The sequence below is a fragment of the Bos javanicus genome, chromosome 19 (genome assembly GCF_032452875.1).
Source record: "Bos javanicus breed banteng chromosome 19, ARS-OSU_banteng_1.0, whole genome shotgun sequence".
Taxonomy (NCBI): domain Eukaryota; kingdom Metazoa; phylum Chordata; class Mammalia; order Artiodactyla; family Bovidae; genus Bos; species Bos javanicus.
Window position 1 is genome coordinate 25689741 of NC_083886.1, and position 17296 is coordinate 25707036.

Sequence of the window (17296 nt, forward strand, 5' to 3'; positions counted from 1 at the left end):
CTAACCACTGCCCTGACTCCCCCAAGATCAGAATAGGGGAAACCGGAAGGAGAGTTTATTGCTGGCTATGCATTTGGGAAGGAACTCAGCGATGAAGATGGCTTAGCCCCAAAGAGCCAAGCAGTCTGCACTCCCAGGAAGAAGGTGGCTGGCGGAGACCAACACTCACACTCCACAGTGTCCACACTGCATGGTTCCTCGGGTGCCGTGTGTCCCTGCCACCAGTTAGGCACTTGCCTGCCTTTGCTGTTTGACCTGGCTGCTGTAACTGTAGAGTTTATAGGGAGTTTTTTGCACTTTTTGTTATTTTGTAAAATTAGTATATTTGAAGCATCCTGGGGCTGAACTATGGACAGAGGTTCGTGACATTGTACAGGAGGCAAGGATCAAGACCATCCTCAAGAAAAAGAAATGCAAAAAGGCAAAATGGTTGTCTGAGGAGTCCTTACACATAGCTGAGAAAGAAGAGAAGCTAAAGGCAAAGGAGAAAAGGAAAGATATATCCATTTGAATGCAGAGTTTCAAAGAATAGCAAGGAGAGATAAGAAAGCCTTCCTCAGTGATCAATGCAAAGAAATAGAGGAAAACAATAGAATGGGAAGGACTAGAGATCTCTTCAAGAAAATTAGAGACACCAAGGGAATATTTCATGCAAAGATGGGCACAATAAAGGACAGAAATGGTATGGACCTAACAGAAGCAGAAGATATTAAGAAGAGGTGGCAAGAATACACAGAAGAACTGTACAAAAAAGAGCTTCACAACCCAGATAATCATGATGGTGTGATCACTCACCTAGAGCCAGACATCCTAGAATGCAAAGTCAAGTGGGCCTTAGGAAGCATCACTATGAACAAAGCTAGTGGAGGTGATGGAATTCCAGTTGAGCTATTTCAAATCCTAAAAGATGATGCTGTTAAAGTGTTGCATTCAATATGCCAGCAAATTTGGGAAACTCAGCAGTGACCACAGGACTGGAAATGGTCAGTTTTCATTCCAATCCTAAAGAAGGGTAATGCCAAAGAATTTTCAAACTGCCCCACAATTGCACTCATCTCACATGCTAGCAAAGTAATGAATGCTCAAAATTCTCCAAGCTAGACTTCAACAGTACACGAACCAAGAACTTCCAGATGTTCAAACTGAATTTAGAGAAGGCAGAGGAACCAGAGATCAAATTGCCAACATCTGTTGAATCATAGAAAAAGCAAGAGAGTTCCAGAAAAACATCTACTTCTGCTTTATTGATTATGCCAAACCCTTTGACTGTATAGATCACAACAAACTTGAAAATTCTTAGAGATGGGAATGCCAGATTACCTTACCTGCCTCCTGAGAAATCTGTATGCAGGTCAGGAAGCAACAGTTAAAACCGGACATGGAACAACAAACTGGTTCCAAACTGGGAAAGGAGTACATCAAGGCTATATATTGCCACCCTGCTTATTTAACTTATATGCAGAGTACATCATGTGAAATGCCAGGCTGGATGAAGCAAAAGCTGGAATCAAGATTGCCAGGAGAAATATCAATAACCTCATATACGCAGATGACACCACCCTTATGGCAGAAAGCGAAGAGGAACTAAAGAGCATCTTGATGAAAGTGAAAGAGGAGAGTGAAACAGCTGGCTTAAAACTCAACATTCAAAAAACTAAGATCATGGCATCTGGTCCCATCGCTTCATGGCAAATAGATGGGGAAACCAGTGACAGACTTTATTTTCTTGGGCTTCAAAATCACTGCAGATGGTGATTGCAGCCATGTAATTAAAAGACGCTTGCTCCTTGAAAGAAAAGCTATGAGCAACCTAAACATCATATTAAAAAGCAGAGACATTACTTTGCCAACAGAGCTCTGTCTAATCAAAGCTATGGTTTTTCCAGTAGTCATGCATGGATGTGAGAGTTGGACTATAAAGAAAGCTGAGCACCAAAGAACTGATGCTTTCAAACTGTGGTATTGGAGAAGACTCTTGAGAGTCCCTTGGACAGTAAGGAGATCCAACCAGTCCATTCTAAAGGAAATCAGTCCTGAATATTCATTAGAAGGACTGATGCTGAAGTTGAAACTCCAATACTTTGGCCACCTGATGTGAAGAACTGACTCATTGGGAAAGACCCTGATGCTGGGAAAGATTGAGGGCAAGAGGAGAAGGGAATGACAGAAGATGAGATGGTTGGATGGCATCACTGACTTGATGGACATAAGTTTGAGCGAGCTCCGGAAGATGGTGATGGATAGGAAAGCCTGGCTTGTGGCAGTCCATAGGGTCACAAAGAGTTGGACATGACTGAGCGACTGAACTGAACTGAACTGGGGCTGAACGTTTAGACTTTAAGTGATTCGGGGCTGGTGGGCCTTGGACATCTGAACCCCTGGAGTTAAAGTGGGAGCTGGTGCCAGCATCTATGGCTGTAAACTTGTGTTGATACTGTTTCTACTCCCTAACCTCTTCTCCTACTCTTCCCCTCCCAGCTGGGCATCGTCACTCCCTAGTACCCAGTGATGTCCCACATCTTAGGGGCCTTGACCTCCACGGTGCCTCCACATGAAAGCTTTTTCCTCCTTCTCTTTTCCAAACCCTGTCACCTCTCAGATGCCACCTCCCCACTGATGCCACTTCCTCACGCCCCTAACTCTGCATTGATGATGCTCCCCTCCCCCTCCAGGGTGGCCCAGCTCCATTCATCCATCCTCATGACCCCCTAAAGCACCACGTACCTGCAGTCTAGCGATTTCTACCTGTGGCTCTCCCCCCCTGCCCTGTGAACTCCTGGGCAGCAAGCTTGCCTGATCCATCTCTTTATGTAAAAAAGCTGTGCTGGGAAATGAGCAAGATCAGATACAGACCCTTCTAGCTCCCATTTCCAAAGGAAGTTAGAGAAATTTATGTTCCAGCAGCAGCTGGATTCTGGAAAAACAGCCACTGAAGGAATGGAAGGCTTCTTCAGCCTGCATGGTCAAGTGAAAGTTCAGGCAGTGAAAACTCAGAGCACGTGGCTAGACTGTGCCAACAGATCAGCTATGATCTGATGCACAGATTCACGCAGAAAAAAAAAAAGGCAGCCTCACCTGCAAGCTGGACAGGCACTGACTGTTGGCTCCTTTCCCCTCCTGCCTGTTGTTCTGCATACAGGAGGGCCTGAGTCTTTCTCTGATTCATCCATCAGGTAGAAACCTTGCTGCAAGAAGTATGCCCGGCCACACACAACCGCACTTCCAACCAACACCTACGCATGCATCCCATCAGTCAGCCTCCATCCACTGACCCTACCGGGTGGCCAGCCCAGTGCTGGGGGCACAGAAAGGACCAAGACCCCATCAGAGACAGAATCCAGGGGCTGGCTGGGGCAAGGGGAACCACAGGAGGGCCCAGAGTGCAGAAGACAGCATTGTGGAGGAGGTGACAGATGAGCTGGGCCTGGAAGTGAAACGAGGCTGGGCTGGGACTAGGGGAGAGGGTGAGGAGCCACAGAGTAAGTGATGAAGAAGAAGCCAGTAGGGTCAGAACCAGATGGCTGTCGGCCTTGAATGCCAAGGTGCAGGATGTGGACGTTATCGCTCAGATGGCAGGAAGCCATGAGAAGCTTCAGAAGCAGGGACACAAGGCACTATCTGTGCTCCCAGGAGACAACTTCCCATCGAGACCTGTTCGTAGTATGGGGGAGCCTATTGGCAATTAAAGGGCACAGGAGGCTAATGAGAATAAGAGCAGTTGATGATTTGAGTGCATGTTCTGCAAAGGAAAGCACTGCTCTAACCCTTCACACGCACTCACTCACTTTATTCTCACATCTCTAAGAGGTAAATGCTTTACAGATGAGGGAACTGAGGCACACAGCAATTATATGACTCACCCGAGGTACCCACAGTTAGGAAAATGTGGAACCTGGATTTGATCCCTGGCCCCAGAGCCTCTCCAGCACTCTACCACCCTTCCCAAAGGCTCAGGACGCTTTCTCAGACATTTAACTCAGCCCCAGACCTCACACTAAGACCCAGAGGCCAATCAAACCTGGTCCTCCCAGCCCTGGGGCCAGGCAGGTGAGAACAATGCTCTTCCACTCAGCAGCCCCAATTCTGTAGCACCCTCCTCCTCAAAACAAGCATCCTACAAAGCTGAAAACCTCAAAACAATACAAATAAGGCTCAGGCCATATGCCAGGCCTGGGTCTCCCAGGAATGTTTCCCCTTGGACGAGGCTGGCTATAGAACCAGGAATAGACCTGCTTCCCAACTAGCAGCTTTAACAGCTCTTTAACGAGAGCACTCGTTAGCAGGAGCCACCACAAACCTTTCAATGATGTTCTTTTATACACCTTTGCCTGTTTCTCTGACTGGTCCAGATCTAACCAAATGTAGTAAGCGTGAAGCAGCCCACACAGTGCTTCCAGTCAGTCAGTCAACAGACTCTGAATCTGCCCTGCAGGTGCTCCACCTGATTCCCTACTGGAAACCAACCTTCTCCCTAGACAGAGGGCAGGACAGGAACTAAAAGGTCAATTGCTCTAGACTAGGAGGGTGAATAGGCTTCTCTGGTGGCTCAGATGGTAAATAATCCACCTACCATTCAGGAGACATGGATTTGATCCCTGGGTCAAGAAGATCCCCTTGAATAGGAAATGGCAACCCACTATAGTATTCTTGCCTGGAGAATCCCATGGACAGAAGAGCCTGGCAGGCTACAGTCCATGGGGTCACAAAGAGTCAGACATGACTGAGTGGCTAACACAACACTTAAGAAAGTGAACAGGGACAAAATACTTTGCACTGCCAGGACTGGGGTGTGCCCAGCACGGATCCCCAGAGCCATGCACCTGTCAGAGTCAAACATGCTACAGAGATGGGGGAATTTCCATATTTAAGGGTGTTTGATGGAGATGGTGGTTCTGTTTAACACAAGATTCACAAACTCACCAATCAGGACTGAAGAGTGGTCTTGAGAAAATGACCCTCCCAGCAAAGATCTGGTTTGGCTTCAGGGTCTTTCTCAACTCCAGAGCCAGGAAGGACACTGCCCACCAGCTGGGACAAGCCTCCCTTCCTCTCTACCCAGTCTAGGTGAGACATCCTGGGATACAGGTCTCCCCGTCACCTCTCTGCCCAAAGCATCCCTCTGCATCTGGCCTCCCTGCAGGCTCTTGGGAGCCGGTTCAGGGAACAACCCTGATCATGCTCATCCCAGCATACTACCTGGGCATTTCCTAAGAAGGAATGCAGGGCTGAGGACTTTGCAACCCATGGATGAAGAGCCAGAGGAACCCAACCAAAAACAGGTTAGACAAGAATCCAGGACTCCTTCCTCCTGGCCCAGAATTCCTTCACTTCAGAGAGGACTACACACTGAATTCTCCAGCCACAAACCAACTGCCAGCCTCTGCTGCAGCCAAAGCCTCTTGGCCCCAGGATGCCCCTGGCACAGACAATAGCAGCCTCCATTGTCACTTACCAAGTGTTCACGACTAGCCAAGCCAAGTGCCCTACTGTGCCACGGCCTTTGAGGAAGCCACTGTTATTACCCCCAATTTTCAGATGAGGTGCCGAGAGGCTCATTGAATGACCCATAGTCACACAACTAGAAAAGGCACAGCCCAGCTTTAGACAGCTCACTGTGCCATTTCTGAAAGCAAAGGTCTGCATTGGCCATCCCACTACAAAAGGGACTCACCAGCTGGACGCAGGCACACCCCAGACCCTGCGGGTGCAGCGAGCTTGAAGGCTGTTGTGCTCCAAGGGAGAGCTGAGCTGGTGTGGCGAGAAGAGCCGCCCCTGCCCTGCCTCCGTGAGGGTCCTTGGCCCCTCCCCAGGCCACGGCTGCTCTGACTGGCAGGGACGGGCTGTGGGTACGCTCTGGCAATCAAAGAAAATGTTTCCAGCAACAGCAGCAGCTGCAGTTGCCGAGGCTCCGATTCCCAGAGGACCCCAAAGCCTTTCCCATCATTTTTGCCCTTTGTTCAGAAACCACTTAGCTGCTGCCCCTCCTCCAGCCATGCCAGGGCCACAGTGCACTCAGCCACACACAGCCCAGAACCAGCTAGAGCTGGTGACTTCAGCTCTCAAGGAAGGAGGGGGGTGCTCAGGCCTCCCAGATCTACTAGCCTGGCAGACAGGGTGGTCTGGGGTAACAGCTCAACAAACAGCATGACCAGAGATCTCAAAGCCAGGGCTCTAACACTGCTCCATTTCCCAAATGCGGAAGGAAAGGAAAGGGTCGTGTCACCCATCACACAATCCTGACCTGGCAATCAGGGATCTCCTGGTTTTGGGTGCTGCCTTTGCCACCAACACTGAGTGACCCAGAGCCAGTCCCTGCCTCTCAAGGACCTCTCATTACCCGTGTGTCCAAATCTGAGGTAGGAACAGCAGCGGGAACACTTTTGGGTCCAGCCTTTCTTTCTCGACTGGAGTTCCTCCCGGAACCACGGAACATAGAAAACGATGAGGGTTTATTTTCTGTTTCCTAGTATGACCCTAAAGGAACAGGAAAAAATTCATCAGGTCCAATAGGGCTTAATTCCCTTCCAGAAACTGCCTGAGGAAAACCTCAAAGTTTTTCCCAGTGTGCATACCTTATAAGGTTGTATAAGGTTCACTAGGGCTTCCCAGGTGGCTCAGTGGTAAAGAATCTGCCTGCCAACGCAGGAGACGTGGGTTCAGTTCCTGGGCTGGCAAGATCCCCTGGGGTAGGAAATGGCAACCCACTGAAGTATTCTTGCCTGGAGAATCCCATGGACAGAAGAGCCTGGAGGGCTATAGTCTTCAGGTCGTAAAGAGTTGGACACAACAGAATGCTCACACAAAGTTTACACAGGGTACAGCCCCAAAAGCCCAAGAAGCTGTCCTAGCAGCTACCCATGGGAACCCTACAGGACTCCAATAAGGTTCGGGGGAGACACAGCCTGAAAAGAGCAGCCACATGCCAGAAAGGTCCATTGCAACAAGCTCTGACCCTTGAGTCAGGATGGAAGCGCAGACACTACGTGGGTCCTGCATGACTCTCTACAGGTTACCAAGAGCTCTTACCGACCCCTTGCCCAGGCCATGCCACAGCCCTGCATGGCAGGAGGGTAGAGCCTGTCGTACCCACTTTACAGATGAGAAATCTGTGACCTCTAGCAGTTAGATGACTGCCCAGGTCCCTGCCTTGGTCGGGCAAGGAAGCTGGGCCCATTCTACTATGCCCTACCATGTTCCCTGCTTGCACACTTTTTCATGTATATCATTTGATAGATGCCATTTTAACTTCAATTTTAAAGAAACTTGGAACTAATAAGGACCTACTGTATAGCACAAAGAACTCTACTCAGTACTAGTTAATGACCTATATGGGAATAGAATCTAAAAAAGAATGGATGGGACTTCCTTGATGGTCCTGTGGTTAAGAGTCTGCACTTCCAGTGCAGGAGATGCAGGTTCAATCCCTGGTCAGGGAACTAAGATCCCACATGCCACATGGTGCAGACAAAAAAGTTAAATAAATAAATAAGTGCATATGTATGTATATATAACTCATTCACTTTGCCCTACAGCAGGAAGCTAACACAATGTTGTAAGTCAACTATACGCCAATAAAAATTAATTTTTAAAAAGTGAAACTTGGAATTCATTCTTTTCTTTGACAATTGTGATAAAACATGTACAACATAAGTTACCATTTTAATAACTTTTAAGTGTACAGATCAAGAGTATTAAATACACTTCAGTATGGAGACTGTGACGTACCGACACTGGATGAGGTACAGCCCTGGCTCACACACAGCCTGGGCCCAGCTGGGGTCCCAGCCGTGGGCAGCCCCCAGGCACGGGTGGGACACACCTGAGAAAGATGCTGAGAACACTGGCCAGCCAGGAGCAATGTTGAGGAAAGTTGGGGGAGAGGAGGGAAGGGGTTACTCCTCTCCTCCGGGCCCATCTCCTTAGTCTCCAAAGTGATTTCTGCCTCCAGTGAGGACAGCATGGATCACTAAAGGTGTTCTCTTCACACAGAGGCACTGAAAGTTGACAACATCCTGGTGCCTACGCGGTACTGTGCAGGCCCCGAGAGCTGCAGGAGAAATCCCAGCCCTTCTCTTCCTTCCCTGACAGCTCCTTCTCCATCTCCTTGGTCTTTTGTTGCCAAGCCCTTCTTTCCACATAGGGACCTTACCTCCTCCTTCTCTGAGATTCTCACCCCTCCAAGAACCCATCTGACATTCCCAAGACAGCAACTCCACCCAGGGGTCCACCCCAGCCCTCTCCCCCGAGCTCTGTCCCTGCCTTCAGCAATCTCCAGGTGAAGACCCTGAGCACCTTCCCCTCAGCACCTTCCAAGGTGGCCTCCACTCCCCCCACCTCCCCACATCCCCTTCCCTCCATGCTCCTGCCTGAAAAGGCACCATCTTCCTTCTGGTCACCAAGCCCAGCATCTTCGTCCTCTCCTCCTCTGCCCTCGCTGTCTGGGCTAAGGCAGAACATCTAAAAAAGAATGGATGGGACTTCCCTGACGGTCGAGTGGTTAAGAGTCTGTACTTCCAGTGCAGAAGACACAGATTCAATCCCTGGTCAGGAAACTAAGATCCCACATGGTATATGGTGCAGACAAAAAAAAAATTAATTAAACATCATCCTGATCTTGCCTCTTACCCAACAAGACCCCACCCCTCCACCTGGCACCCTGAGTTCACAGCCCCAGTCCCCTCCACCACTGTGGTCCACCCCTCCTATCACCTAGACACACCTCCTCCCCAGCCACACTAATGGTGCCTGCCCTCCCTCTGCTCAAGACCCATCCCACTGGACCCAGGTGGCAGGTGAGACCTATAGATGCTGACATTCTGTCATTCAAATCCCACCTCCTCCAAAGGATGCTTTCCTGGGACTATTGGTGCATCTGATCTCAGTGCCAACAATAAAGGCAGGCAGAGTGTCTGGCACTGGGATAAGCAATTTCTATGCACGATCTCATCTGACCCTTGCAAAATTTCATGAGGTGAATACAACTTTGTGCCCACTTTACAGATGAAGCAATGAAGAGCAGACAGGCCATGCAAACTGCCCAAGGACAGCGACAACTGTCTCACCTGAAGCTTCCTAAAACTTGTACTGTGCTTTCACTTCTCTGATGTTTGTATCTGACTTTGCAGATTTCAGTGGCTCCAGGGAGAGACAGTCTCTGGCATCCATTTCCCTTCTCCAAGCCTAGCTCCATTCCTTTCCCAAAGGTGCTTCTTGGCCTGGCCTTATCTGAACAGCACCTGCCCTGAGTGGTTCCACTAAAGCTCATAAAACAGCATTGGGACAAGACCTCAGGACTGAGCCTGGCCACCATCAGTGTGGTTTCTGAGTCATTATTTGAAACACAGTGTTCTTGGATCTACATAATGATGTATCCATTAAAACTCCTTGTAAGTAGATCACGTTTTTGTAAGGGCGCCCCCTCCCAGTTCCAGTCTGATGGGGACCAGAAGCAACACAGAAAAGTGCTGGAGGTCTCACAGCACACGGCTGAGCCCAGTCTCGTGTGGCCTAGGCTAAAATTACCGGCATCCCTAGTGGCCACAGTTCTCTGTCTATGTTACCACCATGGGGCACATTGACCCCAGCAGTTCAGTGGCTCAGTCGTGTCTGACTCTTTGCGACCCCATGGACTGCAGCATGCCAGGCTTCCCTGGCAATGGGAGACCCTAGCAATGGGAGACTAATATATTTTCTTCACTTACCTGGGTTCCTCTCAGATTTGAACCCAGATTTTCTGGCACAGCTAAAAATCAGCAAACTTCCCTGTTTTGCTAAAGTCCAGACCTGTCAGCCTGGCACCTCGGGAGGAGCCAGATGGGAAGCAGAAAGACTAGGGAAGGCACTACTGTAGGTGCCTATAACACCCAAGGACAGTGACGACACTACTAGTCTTGTCTCGAGCTTTCTAAATCTCATCCTGATTTATGAGTCTTGCCTCCCAAATTTTGAATGGTTTCAGGGTCCCAGATCCAGAGGGAAAACAGCAAACCAGGAAGAAAACGACCTTCTTTTCTGCATTTGGTCGGTGAGTGAGTGTCCCCAGGGACCCACATGAGTCAATTCCCGTGGAGGATGGGAATCTGTGAGAGGGGTCTGCAGACACAGATGGAGCTGGCCATCTGAGCTGGGGAGCGAGCAGACACCCTCTTGGCTCCCCACAACTGAGCCCTGCCCTGCAGAGCTGGGGCCCTAGGGAGCAACCAGAGTAGAGTGAGAAGCAAGAAGCGGTTGGAGGGTCAGCGATGCAGACAGAGAATGGAGGCAGGAGGGAAGAGGCCCAGCTGCACCAGACGCCAGCTGCATGAACTTAGGTGGTAGCTGAAGCTCCAGGCCTGCTTCTTCAGCCACAAAACAGGTGAGAGCACCTGCCTGGCCTGCTTTCCAGGGCTTTGCTGGGGATTAGCAAGGATACTGATGTGAATGGGCTCTGTGAGCTGGTATAGCTCTGGGCAGCCCTCGGGGTTGTACATCTCATTATTTAAGCATCTGCTGACTGCTAAGCTGCATCCGGCCATTAGCTTGAGGCGGTGACTAATTGTTTTCTGGTGAAAAAAAAAAAAGATTTCCGTAATGTTTCATGAGTCACGCAGTGAACATCTCTAGGCCAAGAACATCTCAGTTTAGAGATGAAGCCTGTTCGTCTAATCATGCCTGAGAAGCAGTCAGGCATAACCGACCTTCCTTCCTGAAGCTCTCTGTGTGCTTTGTGAGCCCAGAGTGGTGAAGAGGGTGAATAAGATCATCTGCGCCCTCCAGGAGGCTGGCACAGATAAGGAGGGAGACCTGCTAGGCTCTCTCTGATGCTTACAGGGTGGGGCTCCCTGTAACCGACACAAGCCAGGGGCCACGAGGTCATGCCAAGAGCAAACACTGAGCGGTGTCCTGGAGGCAGTCTTGTGTGTGTGTGTGTGTGTTAGTTGCTCACTCATGTCCAACTCTTTGTGACCCCATGGACTGTAGCCCGCCTGGCTCCTCTGTCCATGGGATTTCCCGGGCAAGAATACTGGAGTGGGTTGCCATGCTCCCCTCCAGGGGATCTTCCTGACCCAGGGATTGAACCTGGGTCTCCTGTATTGCAGGCAGATTATTTACCGTCTGAGCCACTAGGGAAGCCCTGGATATGGTTGTCACCAGTGACAAATACGCCGCAGGGGGGCTGCAGCAGTGAGATCAGACTCTGCCCTGTGAGGTGGACATCAGGAGGAGAAGGCAGAGAACACCTAACAGGGACCCTGCCACCGAGGGACTTTCTTGAGGAAAAAAAAGAAATACAGGGAACATGAAAGACACATAAATGTCACGTGCATGTAGCCAGAGGCCAAAGGAGCCAAGTGGGGGAGGCGTGTGGCCCTGGGAAGGGAGGTGAGCATCAGGAGAGCTGGCGTTCACTCCTCTGCCCCTGGCTGGTTCCGGACTCACCATCTCTCACAGGCTGTTTTCTTGGCCCCTCTAACTGGGACCCACCTCCTATAACACCCAGCCTCCAATTCAGAGTCCATGCTGCTGGCTATTCTCCTAAAGCCAGAGAAGCCCCAGTTGGCCCCTAACCCCGCTACAAGGAGAACGTCCAAATCCTCAGTCCGGCATCCACCACCCTTACCAACATTCCTAGCCACCCCTCCCACGACACCCTTGCATTTGCCCTACAACCAGGTGACACCAGACAATTCATCACACCCTGGTCAGGCCGATCACTTGAACATAAATACATTTCCCTAGCCAGACCTCGCTGCCTAGAATGCTGAAGAAAGGGGGCTCTGGGCTTGGAATCCTAGCGTTGTGATCTTAGGTAAGTTACTGAAAGGTTGTTGTTGAATCACGCGAAGACACCGGGATTCTTGGCCCCGGAGGAGAAGAATTCAATCCGGGGCCAGAGACGAGGCTTGATCGCTCAGAGCTTTTGTGTAATAAAGTTTTATTAAAGTATAAAGGAGATAGAGAAAGCTTCTGACATAGGCATCAGAAGGGGGCAGAAATAGTACCTGCTTGCTAGTGTTAACAATGAAGTTATATATTCCAAAGAGTGTCTGGAGGTTGTAAAGACCTCATCAGACCTACTCCCATAATTTACATTTTAAGATAACAGAAGGTTTAATCCAAAGACTGTCCTTAGGCAGGATACATTATTGTTATATAATCCTAAGGAATGTGGCGAAAGAAAAAAAGTTTGTCCTTTCTTCCTCCTTGAGAATTCCAGACCCCTCTCTCCTTGGGGACCCCTAGACTCCTTATCAACCTGCCTAGGAACTGACTCTCTCAGTTACTTAACTTTTTGTGTCTCGGTTTCATCATCTGTGAAACAGGGATAATATACCCACCTTCTAGGATTATCATGACGATCAAATGAGTTCAAACAAGTAGAGTCTAGATTAGCTTCTAGTCCATCATAGGCACTCTAACACTGACTGGTTAGTGGACTGAAACTCTCTGAGGTTTAGTTCAACGTTGCTTACATGAAGGATGAATTGCTCCTCCTTCTGTGCATTGGGTAAACCTGTTATGGCATTTATTTCATTCTCTAGTGATGGGAATTCGACAACAGGTCACCGTGCCTGATAGAACCCCCAGCGCTGAGTAGTTGATTCATCTGGGTCTTTGATGTTGACTTTTCAGGCACAGTCTCTACCATGGCTGTAACGGTCAGGAAAAAGTGAGTGAAGCTGTGGTAACAAACAGCCCCCAAATCCCAGCAATATTAAACGTCAAAGGTTTACTTCCTAGTCACACCTCGAGTCACTCACTGAATGAGGACTGCACACCACATTGCCCTCACATGGAACCCACGCCAGCAGAGCCTCCTCTCTGGGACACCTGGGGTCACTTACTGCAAAGGGAAGGGAGTGTGGCAAATCTCAACACTTGTTCCAAAGGGCTTCTGCCTGGAAGTGACACACTTCTGAGAGAGTCAATTCCTAGGCAGGTTTATAAGAAGTCTGGGATCCCTGAGGAGGAGGGAAGGTTCCAGAGCCCTTGAAAAGGAGAAAGGGGTGTGGGGCTCTCAAGGAGGAAAGGACAAACGTTTTTCTCTACATCCCTTTGTCTTAGTCAATATAACAATGTATCTTGCTTGAGCACATGTTTCTCCTTAACAAGAACCTTCTGACTAATCCTGTCATCTTGAAATGTATATGATGGGAGTGGGTCTGATAAGATCTATATCTTGTTGGTTCTAATTCCATTATCTTAAGACATGTGTTGTGGGAGTGGGTCTGCTGAGACCTATATGTTGTTAGTTCTAATCTTGTTAATTTAAGATGTATGTTGTGGGAGTGGGTCTGGTAAAAGTATATAAGGCCTTGATAAGACTAGCTGGGGGCACTCTCCATCCCCCTTCTCATGCCTATGTCAGAAGCTTGAAGATTTCTCTGTCCCTTTTCACTGTAATAAAACTCTGCTATACAAAACTCTTGAGTGATCAAGCCTGGTCCCTGGTCCCGAAGGTAAATCTTCTTCTTCGGATATCATGAATCCAACGTTGTTCAGCTTTCATCTTGGGGGCTTGTCCAGGATCTTCAGGACAAGATAAGAACACTCAGAGCTCTATCCTCTCTGCTTTCTCAGTATACATGTTTTCTGCTTTACTTTACTAACTCTAAGGTGTGTTTGTGTAAATGAATAACATGCCCTGCTCGAAGTAAGTGATAAACCCTGCTCTGTGGTTTTGTGGTGGCTCGTAATGACTGAAGTGAAGTCGCTCAGTCGTGTCCGACTCTTTGCGACCCCATGGACTGTAACCTACCAGGCTCCTCCGTCCATGGGATTCTCCAGGCAAGAATACTGGAGTGGGTTGCCATTTCCTTCTCCAGGGGATCTTCCCAACCCAGGGATTGAACCTGGGGCTCCCACCTTGCAGGCAGATGCTTTAACCTCTGAGCCACCAGGGAAGCCCTTTATGACTGAAGGCAGCCCCCAAAGGGGAGCCGTGTTGGGGGTTTCTACTGACCTGCCAATGCTAAGAGACACCCAACCTCCCTGAGAGGGGAGGGGCCAGAAATGGTTAAAGTGTGTGTACCGAGCTTTCCTTTTTTCGGTCACGTTTTCCTGGTCTCTTTGATCACTTCATAATTTTGTGGGGAATTAGAACTATTAACCTAATCTGATGGATCATAGGCTTTCAAGGGACCTGTGATCCGTGCCATTACAGTGTACTCTTACTTAGACCCCAAGCTTGGTAGTCACGGGGAATCCAGACTTGCTAGGAGCATGTTCAGGAATGAGGCGGAACTCTAGCTCCAGCAGCAGTCTCAGAGCAAGGCAGAGCTCTAGCTCCAGAATTGTTTCTCAGGTTAGAGGTCACTCTCTTGGCTGCCTGCTTCAGAGGCCAGCAACCTGAAAGTGAGTCTGTCACGGCTTTGCCTCCAATCTATGTGGGTAGAAGCATTGCTGGTGACCATGAGGTTTTTGAGGACCCAGATCAGGAACTGCAGGATCTGGTCAGATTGGAACTGCAATGGGCTTCTTCTATTGGTAGTGCTAGCTCTTAGCAGACCAGAGAAGGCACTCTGATGGCTTCTCTCTTGATTCCCTAGATACTCCTTTTGTGGAATCTGTGGAAATGACCTGGAAGGATTGGTCCTAGTAGCTTGAGGACAAAAATCACTTTTTCCTCACTGGCCAACCCTTTTGCTATCACGTTACTGGCCTGGTGACACTCAGAAGGGACATCTTGGTTGCTGTTTATCCCTTTATGGCTCACCATTTCTACTGCAGTCAGGACTGTACTCAGGAATGAGCAAAGGCACATGTAAGATGGATACTTACCCTAGTAGTCCTAGCTTGGGAAACATTCCAGAAAACTACTCTTCTCCACCCCAGGTGGCATCAAAGGAAAAGGGCAAATCAAACAAAGGTCTGGTGGTAAGGAACCAGAAATCAATCTGGGATGCCATCTGTTCATCTCCTAATGCCTGGTGCATCTCCACCCCACCTCAGTGGTAGAACCAGGAGGGACGGGCAAGGTACCTGTGTCGGTAAGGGACAGACTAAATCTGACCAGGGAAGGAAAGCTTTGGGGGAAGTCTGTCTACACCCCCATCCAGAGCAGGGAGGGACGCCTCGGGCGGAAAGAAGCCGTGGCTGTGGATGCCGCTTTTTCCTCTCTTACAGATGGGAGCTAGCAGTTCCAGAGCCACTCCTTTAAAAACGTATTTTGTAAAAAACTGGGACAAGTTTGATTCCCAGAATTTTTTTTTAAATTCACACCTGATCTTCTCCTGTGATACTGAATGGCCACTGTAGTCTTTGGAGGATGGGGAACGCTGGCCTGTTGAAGGATCTCAATTACAAAACTCTTTTACAATTAGACCAGTTCTGTAGAAAATAAGAGAAATGGGTAGAAGTGCCGTATGTGTTGCTCTTTATCTCTCTGTGAGATGTGCCAGACTTGTGTTCTAAGGGTGCAGATTTGGGCATGAAAGCTTCAGCTGCCTCCTGTTCTCTTACTTTGCTCCCAACTGAACAGGCTGAGAATCAGGGCAGCCTTTCGGGAGGGGTTACCTCAATCTAGGTAGAAATTCAAACAGCCCCAATTATGGTCGGGACTAGAGGATCCAAAGGGTACATAGAGGCCTTTACAGGACTAAGTTTACTTTATGACCTTATTGGAGAGATATAATGCATGTCTGACACTACTGAGCGACTTCACTTTCACTTTTCACTCTCATGCATTGGAGAAGGAAATGGCAACCCACACCATTGTTCTTGCCTGGAGAATCCCAGGGATGGGGGAGCCTGGTGGGCTGCCGTCTCGGGTTGCACAGAGTCGGACACAACTGAAGCGACTTAGCAGCAGCAGCAGCAATGCATGTCTTGGGACAGACACTGACTCCTGACTCAAGAGCCTGAGTTTTGGGAGAAGCTACTATTTTTGGAGATGAATGGCTTGAACGTGAGACAGGGGAAAGAGGGTACATGAAATAGCCCTCCTCCCTACTGGGAGCCAAGCGGTTCCCACAACAGTGCTAGACTGAGACTATAAATGGTTAAAGGAAGGTAACATCAGAGTCACTTTGTCAAATGTATTCTTGAAGGACTCAAGCGAGTATGCGCTAGGACTTCAGACTATGCTAAGTTGGCTGACAGAACAGGGAGAGAAGGAAACTCCTGGTAAATTCCTAGATAGACTATGGGAGGTTCTCTGAAAGTTTACTGATGTTAATCCTAAAACTGCAGAAGGAGGAATAATCTTAAAAGATAGATTTCTCACTCAGTTGGCTCCAGATATCTGCCGTAAGCTACTAAAACAGGCATTTGGACCAAATCAGTCTTTAGAAAGAGCTGTTGCAGCTGGCTCAGACAGTATATTATGGTAGAGAATACGAGGAAGAAAATAGGAGGAAAAAAAGAACCAGGCAAAAGACTGAAGCCCCAACAATGGCTGTTAGATCCACTCTGAAACAGCCTGAGAAAAATGCCCAGAGGAACCCAGGTGAAAAGGGACAGGCTTGTTATTACTGTGGAAAGGAGGGGCATCTTAAACGGGACTGCCTTCAGGCATCTAAGCAGCCCCTCAGCTCCATGTCCGGTCTGTAAAGGATGACACCTGAGAAGAGACTGCCCTCTGAGGCATAGGCCCCAGGGGTCAGACTCTCAGGACAATCAAGACTGAAGGTGCCCAGGGGTTCCCACACAAGTCCCTGTCCTAATAACACCTGAGCAGCCCCAGGTATTAATAACTGTGGGGGACCAATCAGTCGGTTTTCTTTTGGACACTGGGGCAACTTTCTCTGTGCTCGCTGAAGCCCCTGGCCCACTTCCCTCCCGACCCACTACCATAATGGGACTGTCTGGGTGAGCCAAACATTATTATTTCCGTTTTCCTTTAAGCTGAAAGTGGGACTCTGTCCTGTTTTTTTCATTGTGCCAGAGTCTCCCTCACCCTTTCTGGGTCCAGACCTCTGTTTTCATGAATATGGGACCCTCTCTTTTTAGCTGAACAAAATGTAAAAGTGTGGGCTGATGAAAAAACTGAGTCAAGCACAAAATACTGTTCTTATTGTTATCAAGCTCAATGACCCTCACTTATTTCCACATCAAAAGCAGTATCCACTAAAGCCCAAGGTTAAGGAATGGGCGAAATCTTACTGCAATGACTTCTCATGATGTAAATGGGATCTTCAACTCTAAAGTTCAGAGTGACAATGGTCCACCTTAAAGCTGCTGTAATTCAAGGGGTGTCAAAAGTTCTAGGAATAGAATATCACTTACACTGTTCCTGGAGACCCCAATCTTCAGAAAAAGTTGAAAAGGCTAATGACATTATTAAGAGGCATCTGCGTAAGCTAACTCAGGAAACACA